The sequence below is a fragment of the Populus alba genome, chromosome 8 (assembly GCF_005239225.2).
Source record: "Populus alba chromosome 8, ASM523922v2, whole genome shotgun sequence".
In the NCBI taxonomy this organism is placed as follows: Eukaryota; Viridiplantae; Streptophyta; class Magnoliopsida; order Malpighiales; family Salicaceae; genus Populus; species Populus alba.
In genome coordinates this window covers 2,070,565-2,084,799 of record NC_133291.1, presented here as the reverse complement: position 1 = coordinate 2,084,799, position 14,235 = coordinate 2,070,565, and the positions used below count along the sequence as shown (strand labels likewise).

At 33.3% G+C, this 14,235-nt stretch overlaps 1 long non-coding RNA gene across 2 annotated transcripts; it reads right to left on the bottom strand.

Annotated features, from left to right (window-relative positions):
• Positions 1–2,068: 2,068 nt before the first annotated feature.
• On the bottom strand, positions 2,069–4,965 carry LOC118052352 (uncharacterized). 2 transcript variants are annotated; one of them, XR_012170510.1, is made up of 2 exons: positions 4,032–4,965; positions 2,069–3,476 (listed from the first exon to the last, which is right to left on the bottom strand). It is a non-coding gene; the product is annotated as an uncharacterized lncRNA (long non-coding RNA). The 2 variants fall into 2 exon arrangements; XR_004688166.2 differs by having other exon boundaries at positions 2,069–2,391.
• Positions 4,966–14,235: the final 9,270 nt, after the last annotated feature.

Sequence of the window (14,235 nt, the reverse complement as noted above, 5' to 3'; positions counted from 1 at the left end):
CACTCGAAGAAAATGCGGTAAATCAAAACTAGACTATAATTTCCAGTGGGAGTTTTCCTTATCAAATGTCGCTGTATAAGTTTATAAGACACCACATATGCGTGGTTGGAACACGCAGTGAAATATAAGAAATAGGTTGTTGAATCAGTAAAACCGATAAAATCCTAATTATTTGATTTACAATTCTACAATTTAATTTTGAATTTTGACTTAAGAAGAAATTTGAGCTTTGATAATGTCCTAAAAAATCTAAATAATTTAAGCATAGGACATCTGGGTTGCATAAGTGGTTAATCAATTGATCTTAGCAATCTCATTCATTCTCTTTAACAAAGATGGTTGATAGCTTATACTTAGTATTTGGATAGACCAAGATAGTCTGTGGCTAGTACCTGCAAAAAGTCCTATTTGGTGGACGTGGAAACTCTCTGATACTTAAATAAATATCTTTTTAGAGAGAAAAAATACAATCATAGGCTAGAGAGAGATACTCTGAATATATATATGCACTAAAGAATGCGGATTTTGAATTTTTTTTTCTTCTGAAGATCTCATAGTATATTTATAACCCACAGGTCTTGTTTTTTTTTTAAAGAGAAGGGTCTGAAGTGTAATTTTACCTTGATAGCATTTAGAGATAAATATCCCTTATATCTGTATTAATATTTGATGGAAATATAGTGGATTCTCAGAGAACTTTTATACTCCTAAAAAGTATAAAGAAATTAAGGTGCAAGACGTCAAATATAATTGAACCCATAGAAGTGGACCTCTTCCCCTAAGTTAAATCTAAGGGAGGTGTGTCCTTCTCTTAGTGAGACTAAATGGAGGTTGGGTTCGTCCCTTGAGCATGCTCAAAGAGGATCATCACCTTCAGTGTGCCCTAGAGAAGATATTCATTCCTTTAGATATGCCAAGGGAGGATGATCTGATTATTTTCTCGGGCATGCCCAGTAAATTTGATTATCTTTTTGGGCATGCCTAAGAAGGATGATCTGGTCATTCTTGTTTGTATGTCTAGGAAGAATACTCATTTTTTTGGCGTACCTTGAGGAGGATGGTTTGGTTATTTTCTTGGGCGTGTCTAAGGAGAATACTTGTTTTCTTAGGTGTGTTCGAAGCTCGGCACATTGCTACGCCCAATCGTGGTTGGATATAGCTAGCACCACATCTAGCACGGGCCTTAACCAGGACATGCTTTTGTTCCAGAAAATTTATACTTGTAAATTTTTCTTGATCTAGTATTTTTTTTATAAAGATATATAGATAAAAACTTGGTTTATCCGAACTACTTTGACTTCCATAAGCCCCGATGGTTTAGAGTAGGAACATGAGAAGTATGATCCGATGATATGACCTTCTTGGTATTGTGAAAGTCTCTGATCTAATTCTACTTTTATCTTATATCATAGAATGACTTCATATACTTGAGAATGTTTCCTGTCCGATTCTATTTTAATGAAACCTTATATATCGTAGAATGACTTGGTATATATACTTAGAGAATGTTTCCTGTCTGATTCTATTTTGATGAAACCTTATATCATAGAATGACTTCATATACTTGAGAATGTTTCCTGTCTGATTCTATTTTAATGAAACCTTATATATCGTAGAATGACTTGGTATATACTTAGAGAATGTTTCCTGTCTGATTCTATTTTGATGAAACCTTATGTCATAGAATGACTTGATATACTTACGAATGCTTCCTGTCTGGAACGAACATTAATTTTTCTTTGGTTCAGTTTGACCAAGCCTTGTTTCGCATGATCAAAGTAGCAGTTCATGGACACAAGTACGATTAAACTACATATCTACGATTAATAGTAAATTAATTGGTTGCAGTAGTTGCCAGAGAAATGATCAAGTGCTAATATTATTGCTTGAGTATAGGTATTTATTATCCATTTCATTGCTTATTATTTAGGGCTTGTAAGATCTTATGATTTATAATCTGATCTTGTGATACAATTTTAAAATCCCTTAGCGATCTTAGTTAAAAAAAACTCATTTCAAACCTTGATACACACACACACACACACACACACAGATGAAAGTGGAAGACTGACATGCACATCCAAAATTGCATTATGTTCAAATGCAAACAAGCATTCGTAGTAAAGTTGATTTGCTATGATCACATGGTAGACTATACTATTGATTTTCCCCCTATTCTTTGTACCAGTGGACCTTAACAAGAAACAATGATTCTCTACCCTCGCCTTTCACATGTCAATTGACACCAGTTTTTGTCTCAAATTGCCCCCACCTTACATGGCTTAAGATTCTTCTTCAAATCCATGGCTGTTAAAGAAATACCTGTATTAGATCACATACACAGGAGCACTCTTTTGGTTCTGTCTAAGTCATATCCAACTGGAATTACACCTGTTGGCACCAGAAAACAAAATTAGATTACCTGAGCCAATGACCTATGTTAGTCCCATTGAGAAAAAATGTCAAACATTTATGCAACTCCAAGAATCAAGATGATTCTCTTTGTTGCATATCATAATACAGATGATCACAAGATTTTGATGGAAAAATCTTAATATCTCCTGCCTAATTAACAGGCCAAACTCAAGTAGGAATTAAGTAGTCCCAAACCAATTAATTGGTGAGAATATATATACCCTATATATCTTAACAATTAAACTCTGTAGTCTTTCCAAAAATTACCATGAGCCCATGTTCACTACACGAATAAGGTCGAAAAACAATGCAAGTCACTTAGAATCATTATAATGTTCTTTTGTCTCGCTGAGTTACAGCTAGCGAACGCTCTCTATTGTTTTATTGTCCGTTTTGCGTGCGGGACATTCAGTCACCTTAAGTCTGACTGTAAAAATGTCCTTAAGGGATACTGTGTGAATTAATTGAATAATAATGTGTTCTCTTCCATATTCTTCTTGCACGTTAAAGCTCAACATAGAGTTCCTTACAGATTCCTTTAGAAGGTCTCCAAAATGAGAAGGATGGGATCTATAGGAAATGACTGCAAGATACCCAAATAAAATATTATTTATGCATTGGTTCAGATTCGGACAAAAATAGAGGAAACAACAAAAGCATATTTATATGTATACGTACTGCAAGCTGCTTGGACATGCATGTTCATGGAGCAAGTAATGTATATGAAAATACTAAACAGGCAAAATGAAAGGTCATAGAAATGCGTCGCATTTGTTTTTTCCTTTGACTGATCCACAAGAAATAGTAGTTTACATAGAATCTGGAGTCATGAAGGGAACCAAAGTAGAAACGAATTAATTATTAATGCAGCAAATGAAATGTGGTTGCTTAATCATATGTTTCAAGGGAGCACGCTTAACGAGGAATGATCATCTTGTTGATTGTATCTGTGAAGGAGCTAGCCATATGAAAAGGATTGAGTGTGTCAAGAAGCTCTCCACCGTTACTTGTAGGTTGCTCCACGATCAAGCTTGGATATGCATATACGGAAACTCTAAGCTCTAAGATAATCATTGATTAGCGTAGTGTCAATATTGAAAGAACTCAATAATCAAACACATACACAACTATGGCATATACCAAGTTCAAATTTATAACAAGGGCTAAATTTCTTAAACCATTCAAATTAACTAACAAAACCCTGAACTTCAAGAACTAAGTTCATCTTTCGAAATAACCTTGCTAATACATTAAAACATGCACAGATTAAAGGGTATTTTGATACTAGTATGATCACAGCCAAAGATGACATGAAAGGACTAATTTATATATGCTACTCCTAGGGGTATTTAAAACCAGTATAATCACAACCAATATTACGACAACAAAAGGGACTAATTTCAGTACTTTCTATTATATGTATATGCTATTAATTCATGTACGTCTTTCACATGTGTGTCAACAATAAAAAGGAAATCCAGATTCCAAATTCCAAATAGAATCCTATATTTGGATCAATCATAGCACACAGTAGGACTGTTTACTTAAGGCTTGTACGAACTAAAAGTAAAACAAAAATAGTAAAAAAAAAAAAAAGGATCGGGGCCGGCTTTTACCTTGTTTAGAAGCGGAAAAACGTAGATCCAACTACTTCAGGGATATATGTATATATAGCCATTTATGGCTGATGCAGCATCATCAAGATTCTCACCTACAATGAATATACATTGCTAGCTAGCTACACAGCTGTATAGCTTCGGTACATCTATTTGAATGTGAATCTTGATGATGCTGCACCTGCAAACAATGACTGTTGAATGTTGTCGATCCATGTCCATGCATATTCGATTGTTGAAAAGACTTGTTACATGAATTCAGTAAAAGGTAGAGACAAAAGTCGGAGCAAGGAGAGAGCACGAGAGCAACAGAGCTCAGACTGAGAGAGATCTATGTATCTACTTTTTTAAGTATTATAAGTGGCTACTAACAAATGGTTTACAAGGATCCCAAAACAAAAGAACCCTGTATATACCTCTGAAGAACAGTAAAACCCAGAAATTTATGAAGAAAACAAAATCACTCAAAACAAACATCTCTGCCTCTTCTTTTTTTTTTGTTGTAATTCATGGTTTTGGGGTTTCTAGATTTGTTTTGTGGGTTATATAGATATAGTTACAAGTAGAAAAAAAAAGAAGAAGAGGAAATTAGGAAACAAGAAAAGGAAGATATCTATTCCCTTAGAAAAAAAAAGATATCTTTTCCCTTAGAAAAAAATTAAAACAAACTGGCAACCATCAAAAAAGAATCCGTAAAGAAAAGAAATTGGAAATCGAAAACAAATAAATAAAAAAATCTTCGAAATTAACAACAGCCATATTTAGAGAAACAGAGCTGACAAAAAATAAAAGAATATAACTCCAAATGAACTTGAAGCAGTGATCATAAATCAAAGTGACAGAAGTAAGAAGAAAAGGGAATAGAGAGGCCGAGATCTAGCCCTTAATACTGGGAAAAGACGAAGGAAAGAAGGGAGGGGGGAAGAGAGGGAGAGAGAGGAGTTGGAGTAGGTGAGGAGAAGGGGTTTTGAGGTTCTTATATACACACGATGGTTTGATTCTTAAACGAGTTCTTCCGTGACTCGAGGGTGTATGGAAGTTCTGTATCTTTTTCCTTTATTTTCTAGGGTTTGTTTCTTTTTTTGATAATTAATTGTAAATTAAAAAAATAAAAGTTGAAATAGATTTTTCTTTTTTCTTGGTAGAAAAACACGTATGATATTTCTCTAGTAAAGTAGATAGGGTTGTAGTATCCCTACTCCATAATCTATTAATTTCTATCACTTGCATGGATACACCAAAATATCCTTGATTATATTTTTCACAAGTGATCATAATTTGATTTTTAAAAATAATGACATTAATGAGAGCTAGCGTTCCGTCTATTTATTCCAAAAATAATATATATATATATATATATATATATAAAATTCTATGCGCTTCAATTTATATATACTTCTATTTTTTATTTGAATTAATTTTGAAATTTAAGAATTAGAATAGAATATTTCAATAGATTTTGATTATGTTAAAATAAGATATTTTATAATTACATTAAAATAAAAGGGGCAATAGAGTCTATGAATAAAACGTGTAATAAATATGGAAAGGGATTGACAATTCATCCAATGAGAATAACACCACCCAAAAAACATCAATGTAGAATTCACATAAGATTATTGGACATTATTGTGGGTGAAAAAAAAAAGAAATTGTATATAAATTATGACTACATATATATATATGGAGTACTTAAAAGGTGGAATTTTACCGTTTGGAAATTAAATAAAACATTCCATAAATGGAATTATATTCGTTCTTTATTAGATAATCAAGGATATTGTCGAAATGTTTGTACTGTTGAGGCTAAGTTCTTTATTTAAATAGTATTAAATACGCATCTCTTTACATTATTAATCTAGGGTATTCGTGATTTTAAAATTTAAATTCAAATGGTTAATAGATCAATCATATGTTAAAATCAAAAAGTTAGGTCATACAAGAATTTACATCGATGAAGTCAGGAGCCAAGCTGGCCTATAGGAGCCATGTCTGTGTACAAGTCAAGCATAAGATGAGCTAGAGTCAAGGAATCTCCAACAAAATTCTAAGCATCGAGAGTTTCTTTGCATTCTCATTGATCACAATATTCACACACACACACACACACACACACACATATATATATATATATATATATGAGCCTGGCTCAAATCTAAAGGCGCAGGAAAAAGAAAAAACATAAAAGAGAAATTAAGTAATACATGTGATATTGGTATCTTAATTGACATTAGGGTTTTAATTTCCCGTCACATGATTTAGATACTGAAATTCCACGACTGAAGATTTTTTTTTTTTTTTTTTTTCATTTATAAAACTCATCTCCACCTTCTTAGAATTTAAACTCGAAGCCTTAAGAACGGATCTAATAATTGATCACCTCTCGTCCATTCGTTTGATCTTATATTCAACAGTTTAACGGTAAGATCATTACAAAAATATCTTCTCATCAATTTCAGACATTGTTCTTGATATTTTTAATGAAGAACAGAAATATGAGTCAAATCAACACACGAAGCTAAGAAAAAATAATGGTACTTGATCTTCGATTACAGCAAGCTTCAGCTAGTGTCAATAAAGCAGAGCATCAAATAATTTAGCACTTGGATGATATTTTATCCTGGGCTTATGCTATGGATACAAGTGTTAAAATCGACTCTTAACTTTTTGAAAAGCCATTAATTACCAATACTCGAGGGGAGATTAATTAAAACTAAAGTTTGCTGTGAAAAATTCTTATTATATATATAGTCAATCATACGATAATCAAATCAATCTTACATGACATTTACCTTAGTCTTTGTGTGTGAAATACATATAGCTACGTGGAATGCGAATGGTTGGTCGACCTTTCGGGACCACATTGCTTCTTCTTCTTTTTTCTTTTCTCTTTTTAATCTACAAGCATTTAGATTATTGGTCTACTACATTCAATTATATAAAATATAGATTTAACATCAGTAGATGGAATCTAGCCTTTGCTTGTATTAAAATTAGCATAGAAACACATTGGTTTCTGATATGCAACGGACGGGACCAAGAATATCAGGATTTTTTTAACAATGTTATTAATTATACCCGAGTAAGGAGGTAAATATTGAAATCTTTTAACTTTGCTTTTTGTCTAGGATGGGTATCCAATTAAATCATATAAGAGTTAACACATTGTGAATTAGTTGATTTAATGGATTCAAATTAAAGAAAACTAGATGACTGGATAATTAAGCATGGATAAAAAAATTAAGAAGAATCTTATTTTAAAGTATTTAGACGATGATATATTGGATAATCATGGCCACATGCGACTTGGTTCATGAACTTAGCTGGATTTTAATTAAAAAAAAATAAAAATAATTTTTATTTAATTACATGGTAAAAACTAGATGTTTGCAATTTCCAGCATCAATACTAACATAGATGTTTGTTTAAGATTGTGATAACTCTAAACAAAGCATACAAAAATTATTTACAAAGTTTATTTCTTGACTAATTCAATATTGATAGATGAAATTGAGGAAAAAAATATATTTTTTTAATTATTATCAATATTAAGTAATGGACCAAATTACTCTTAAGATGGTGTTTATAAGCACTATAGTATTATACTAACTTAACTTTGAAAAAAAAAAAAAAACACTAGTAACCTGGATCAATTAAAAAATGTGTCCTTTGAATCTGCACTATTTTCCCCTGTGAATGGCTTTGTTCACATATATTACACCAAAAAAATTAACTATTTGGGAAAAACACTGTATATCCACTCACATAATATATACTGTGGATCATAACAGTGTTTTTCCCACTTTTTTTTACAGTTTTTTTTTCACTCCCTCTCTCATCCAAAATCGGTGTTGAGCCGTCTGGAATCTAAGCTAGTCAAGGCTAGAAAGGGATAAGATTAGCATTTGAACAATGGATCAACCACACATAACCTTTTTATCATTATCCCCATGCCCCGCCGTCAACGACACCACTGATGCTTATAATTATTATAATTATGATTCTCATAATCAAAATTCATTATATATATGTATGATTCTCTCATTATCTCTCTCAGTCATGATTACCACCATTGTACTTCTGAAAACAATACACTGTCGATCGCCTTAATTATCTTCGTATGCTTACCATTTAACTCGTGATTATGATTTGGACTTTAATTCCTTTACAAATCTTGTGATCCCTCAAGGTAATTAATTTGAGATGCCAATGGCCATGTCAGCGAAAATATCCTTCCAATCCTATCCCAGAAAACATCCTTCCAATAACAAATTGACATTTGGACAACTCTAGTTTTCTGGCACGAGGGTATTAAAATTGTTGAAAAATATTCTGATGATTCTAGATATAAACGGATCTCTCTGGTGTTGATGTGAAATTTATAAAATTCAACATTAGACCTGTGGTCTATCGATATGTACATAGGCTTTCAATGATTTGATTGGAAGGAGAGAGAGAGAGAGAGAGAGAGAGAGAGAGAGAGAGAGAGAAGTGTTGTGGTGAAAGCAATTTGCCCGGCCAAAAAAGCCTAACTAATCTGAAACTACGCCCTACACAGCCGTTTAAAAGAAAAGTGATGGGGGCATAGAGGAGGTGCCTAGGTGGTGCCTTTACCACCACTTCATCTCTTATGCCTCGTCAACCACAATACATGTTAAGTTTGTAAAAAAAAGAATTATAATAATTTAAATTATTAAAATATAATTTATCCCTTTAAATAAAAAAATTTTTAAGATTAAAACTTACACAAGTCTATATTATCTTATGCTTGATTTTTATCACAAAAAAAAAAATATTGAGATTTTAAACTCGTGAACCGCTTGATCATCACTATCACTCTGATACCATGTTAAAAAATAATTTTAAGATTTTTAATTTAATAATTTAAGTTGTTAGGTGAGATTCTATGATATAATTTATATTATTATTTATTAAAATTATTATTTTTAGTATTTCATCATGATTTTGTACTTTTACATAAATCATACCAAGTCAGTAACCTTTGAGCATTGGGGGATTAGGCATACACAGAGTGCAATATGCAGGACAAACTCTTTAATTAATTACCTCGTAAATTTGAGAGAAACATGCAAATTTGAGGTACAGATTCCTTGTGTCAAGCACCAACTACAATCGCACCAACCAAAAAAAATCATGTGAAAACTGCAAGAAAAGCATCCGCCTGATTGGGTGTCGCCCGAAAGGTTTCTCTCATGTAACATCAAAATAAAAGGTGTATCTCAGGCTTTAGGTTTATTTCATTAAAGATATGAGTTTGAATTTTATAAATTTTAGAATTATTAAAAATTTATATAATTATTAATTTTAAAATATTTAGAATTAATTAAGATACATGTAAATTAACATGTCTATATATATATATATATATATATATATATATATATATATAAACCTAAAACGTTGTTGATCATTAACACAGCTCAACAAACCTGACTATGTCATCAACCCATCAAAGTTTTCATCGTGTCAGCAGGAGTTGTTCGAAACTCTCTGTCTATGTCATCAACCTATCAAAGGCTTGATCATGTCAGCAGGCTGTTCATAACTCTCTTTCCCATAAGCATTTAATTAAAAACGGTCTTAGGTTGTGAATTAAGAGTTTTATTCTTGTTCGTGGGGGACTGGGGAGGAATATAAGTAATGTTGTCGGTCGTTCCACTCCCGAAAATTATTCCGATCGATCGTGCATCCGAACCTCAATATTAGAATACAGAATTAATAAATTTTATGTGGACTAATTGTTGGATCGGTCACTCCTTCTCATTGAATAGACTATAGTGACGGAGAACAAATGTTTTAAAACTAACCATCCTAAAACATAATTATTTCCCAAGCCTTCATCTTTTCCTTTTCAAGATGCTAGCTAGTTCATGGGTAGTGCTGTAAGGTTTTTCCGGCAGCTCCCTTGATTTCTGCGTTACATATTTGTCATCTGGGAATGCATCAAGCCACCGGCCGCAAGGATTTTTCCGGGAGAAGGCGATGAACTACGACGTGAAGTTAAACCTCTATAATAATTGAATCATTTTGTCCAAGACAAAGGGTACCGGGCAAGGTAACTGCAGCAGGGTTATATAGAACTAAAGTTACATGGATGGTGATAGGTTAGGCAAACCTGCAACTTATCTACACTCATGAAAAATGGCGATTTACCATCAAAGAGTAATAAATTACTGTCCACCAATGGAGATGAGGTTCGGTACAACCAACCTCGACTCTTGCTATCAATGTTTGTTAAAGCTACAGCTGCTAGACAGCAACCTAAACTACTATCCGTATAGTGACACTCGGGTGTTTACAGAGAGTGTTTTTTTTTTTTTTTTTTTTTTTTTAACCTTATACACGTATATAAGACGTAGCACTGTGATATAGTACAACTTATAGGGATATTGATTTCTGATTTTTAATTGGGCAACCTCGTTGTTCGAGCCCATATATGGGTGCCACATGTCCACATAAAAACCTAATTAAATGGCTATAATTATTAAGCCCGTGTGACCATCTACCCATGATGTCTTTAATTGCACTGTGCGTGCCTTATTCATGGCCAACAACCTAGTACTACTTTCGCCTCCTAACCAATCACTGCTTCCTTTTCTTTTCTTTATTTTTTTTTTCACTTTCTTCAGATGCCCACATCTTTTCTTTTGATTAACGGTTTTCTTGGTGGCTGGCATTTCAATCAGTTAGTTGGCATTTAAAGTTCTTTTGGATTATACTCACTTGGTTTCTTCTGCAGAAATTAAGAAGATATCTGCCAACACACAGATCTATTTGGAAGGTCGCTTGATCGTCAGCAGAATTGTAGAACCACTGCGCATTGTAAATCTTGAACGATACATTAAGACCCCTCAGTGTTTAAACAGGAATGTTTTCATGATTTTTGTAGTAAGATATTGTTCAAAGAGAACATGAGCAAGTGCTTGATGGCAGCAACCAAACTCCATTTTCTATCCTAAGCTAAGAATCTTGCAAGATCATGAGGTTTTCAATCTTTCCGGATCTCTCCCGATCGTTTGTTGTGGGAAAGAAATCATAATTCCTTTTTCAGCACTATTTATTAAAATCCCCCATTGATTAAAATCGGATTTTTTTAAGATTAGATATATAACGCAACTTGCATAACAATAAACGATAACTAAATCAATTACAGATCAAGTTTAATCATCAATGTACATGGCTTATGTGAATGACTATAATTTAATTATGAGATCATCGACTTTTTATCTTTTGCGATCTAACCTGATAATTATATTTTTTATTTTGTCGGTTATAATATAAATAAAATAAGTATAATTGATCTATTAAATGATACTATATATATTCATTAACTCAAACTTTTGAAAGTTGATCATAATTGAACTATTAAATGATACTATATATATTCATTAACTCAAACTTTCGAAAGTTGATCGAGACAAAAGTAATGACTTTAGTTAAGTACTTTTAATTGATTAATTAACCTTAGCCTTGTGGGGGGTGTAAGTGGCTAATGGTGGTTTATTACTTCGATACAGCACTTAATTACTACTTCGTTTGTCACCAACTGATCACCGTCAGATTCTTTGGATGGATTCCTTAATTTTATTTTTGTTCTATCCTGGCACCATGGAGAATGGAGACAGGGAACATTTAATGCTGGCAGGTAGGGGAAGTTGGAAGACTCACATAATAATAATAAAAGAAAAAAAAAACCGTGAGGCACAGCGAGGGAGAATTCGGTCAACTTCTGTGAAAATTGACCGTTGCTGCTAACCCTAACGAGTGAACTAAGAACATTGGATTATGAATACAGTATTTAAATGGGTAAACTTTTTTTTACCTGTTCTTTGTGAATAACGCTTGGTTAGAACTTATTCTGCACCATTGCTGTTTTAACATCATGCTAAATGAGAGCCAAATACTGTAAGACTAAATCCTTCCTGTTCTAGCCAGGTAGATCCCGCTAGCCCATTTAAATTAGACACTAGACAGGCATGGAAAAAAAAAAAAAAACTTCAATTTATTTCGCATATTTTACCGTATTTGTCTGGTATAGAGAGAAATTTGAGGAAATTTTCCAGTTAAAATCAACCAGATTTTGATGAGGAAATAGTTAGGTCTGAAAGAAAATATAATCACGGGATATTAAAATAATATTGGGTACGTCGGAGGATTAAAGATGACGGAAATATAATCACATTTACTAAAATATTTTCTTCTACTCTTAACTCTCACTCCATTTTCTTTACGTGTAGAATCCTTAAATCTCTCCCTCTTTAATTCTTCACATCTCCTTGGGCTGGACCAGACTTCTCTTTTGTCCTTTGGGCTTTTAGGTTTTTCGAGTGGGCTCTATCGAGCTCCGTTTGAAAATATGTAAGTCCATTTTCTAAACTGGCCTGCTATCATCTCCTTAGATTTTTATGGCCTCGGAAACCAATCTACATAGTTTTTGGGCCTATGACATTGGCTGGATTGGGCCATTCGTTTAATCGTGTCTCCCAAATTTGCAAGATAGCTGCTTTCTTTTCTTTTTTTAAAAAAAAAATCATTAGAATTTAAATCAAAATAATATTTTTTTATTTTTAAAATTTTATTTTTGACATCATTACATTAATCCAAAAAATTTAAATAAAATCAAACAAAAAAAAGTTCAAGATTTTTAAAAACACGGTATGTGCGGCAAAAACAAAAACGCAGTTTATACAGATTCAGTGGCGGTTGAGATACGGAAACCATAAAGTGTTTTTACCGACAGATTTGCTTGTTGAAATGCTCTACGTGGCGACTGATCAAGCTAGACAGGTCAGGAGATGATGTGTAAAGTGTAGCTCTAAATAAATTGTCCAAGAGGGTTAGCTACTAGTCCAACGTGGCCCAATGGAATGCTCCCATGTGTGACGTGGAACACCCTCCCGGGTTGATTCAAATGCTTCATTGATTTGCATCCCTCTTAAATTATCAGTTGTTAGCTACAGCAAGATTTGGAAAACCTCACAAATTCACGTTCCTCGTACTACTGCTGGGCCGTAGCACGTTTTAGTACTAAATTTCTATTTCCAGACAAAATAATCTTCATTAGTTCTCATATTATAACACCTTAATCTTCTTTGTCTGGATTTTGAGGAAAATAGTAAAGAAAGTCAAAAGTGTTAAACCGTAACAAATTTCTTTATTAGTGCGATGATTTATTTTATATATTTATCTTCTGATATTTTAATTATATTTTCTTATTATAAAACACAAGCAAATTAGAACCTACTGTTATATTCATGTTAGTATATTTATGAAGAAAAAAAACCTCTTTTCTTAAATCCCAAAACCAAAATGATTGTTTAAGATAAAGTTAATCCACTCAGCATTGTTTTAATTATTCCTAATAGTTAAGTAACAGAACTGCAAATTTACAAACAGCATTTGAATTTATGTATGGATAATATAGTATGTGGAGGCCGGTTGCATAATCTTGATATAGTTGATAATTAATGTCACGCGTAGAAATGCAAAAGAATTTGACTTGGACAGAAAGGAACTAGGAAGGAAGATAGAGTAATGGAGAGCACGGGCATCCTCCCTTGCACGGTCAAAAAGTGCTTCTACACCGATCAAGGAGCTAGCTTTGAGTTGGCCATCTATATCTTCACGAGCTATCTTATATAAAGCATCCTCACCGTTCCTTTTCAGCCTTGCAAAGAAACCCTTTATAAACCCCTCGGTCTCCCTGGCTCTAAACAACAGAGTCCAAGATGTCTAGCCCTACTCTTTTCTCCATGGCTTTCTTCTATCTTATCCTCCTCCTATCTCCACCACCAATGCTGATTGGTACAAATTCCATGGCTAGAGTTGCGGTGGCGACGCGGCCATTGGAATCTAAATCTTCGCGTTACGAGACATTGAAGCCGAAAACTAATCATGGGCAGCAAGAGTTCCATGGTAGAGAAGTGGAGAATTGCTTGCCAAAAGGATTCCACCCTACTTCTGCCCCTAGCCGGTATATAAATTATCATACTCTTGGGTCAACAATATGTACTCCAAGCAAACATGTTGATGCACCATGAGAAAAATGAATTGAGTAATGTATCAGTGTAATTGCATGTATAAGATTGTTGTGTCGATTATATATGGTTGTTGTAAAGGACGAGGGAGGGAAGGAATGGTGTGATGTATAGAAGTCTACCATGCCATGGATGAACATGAAGTC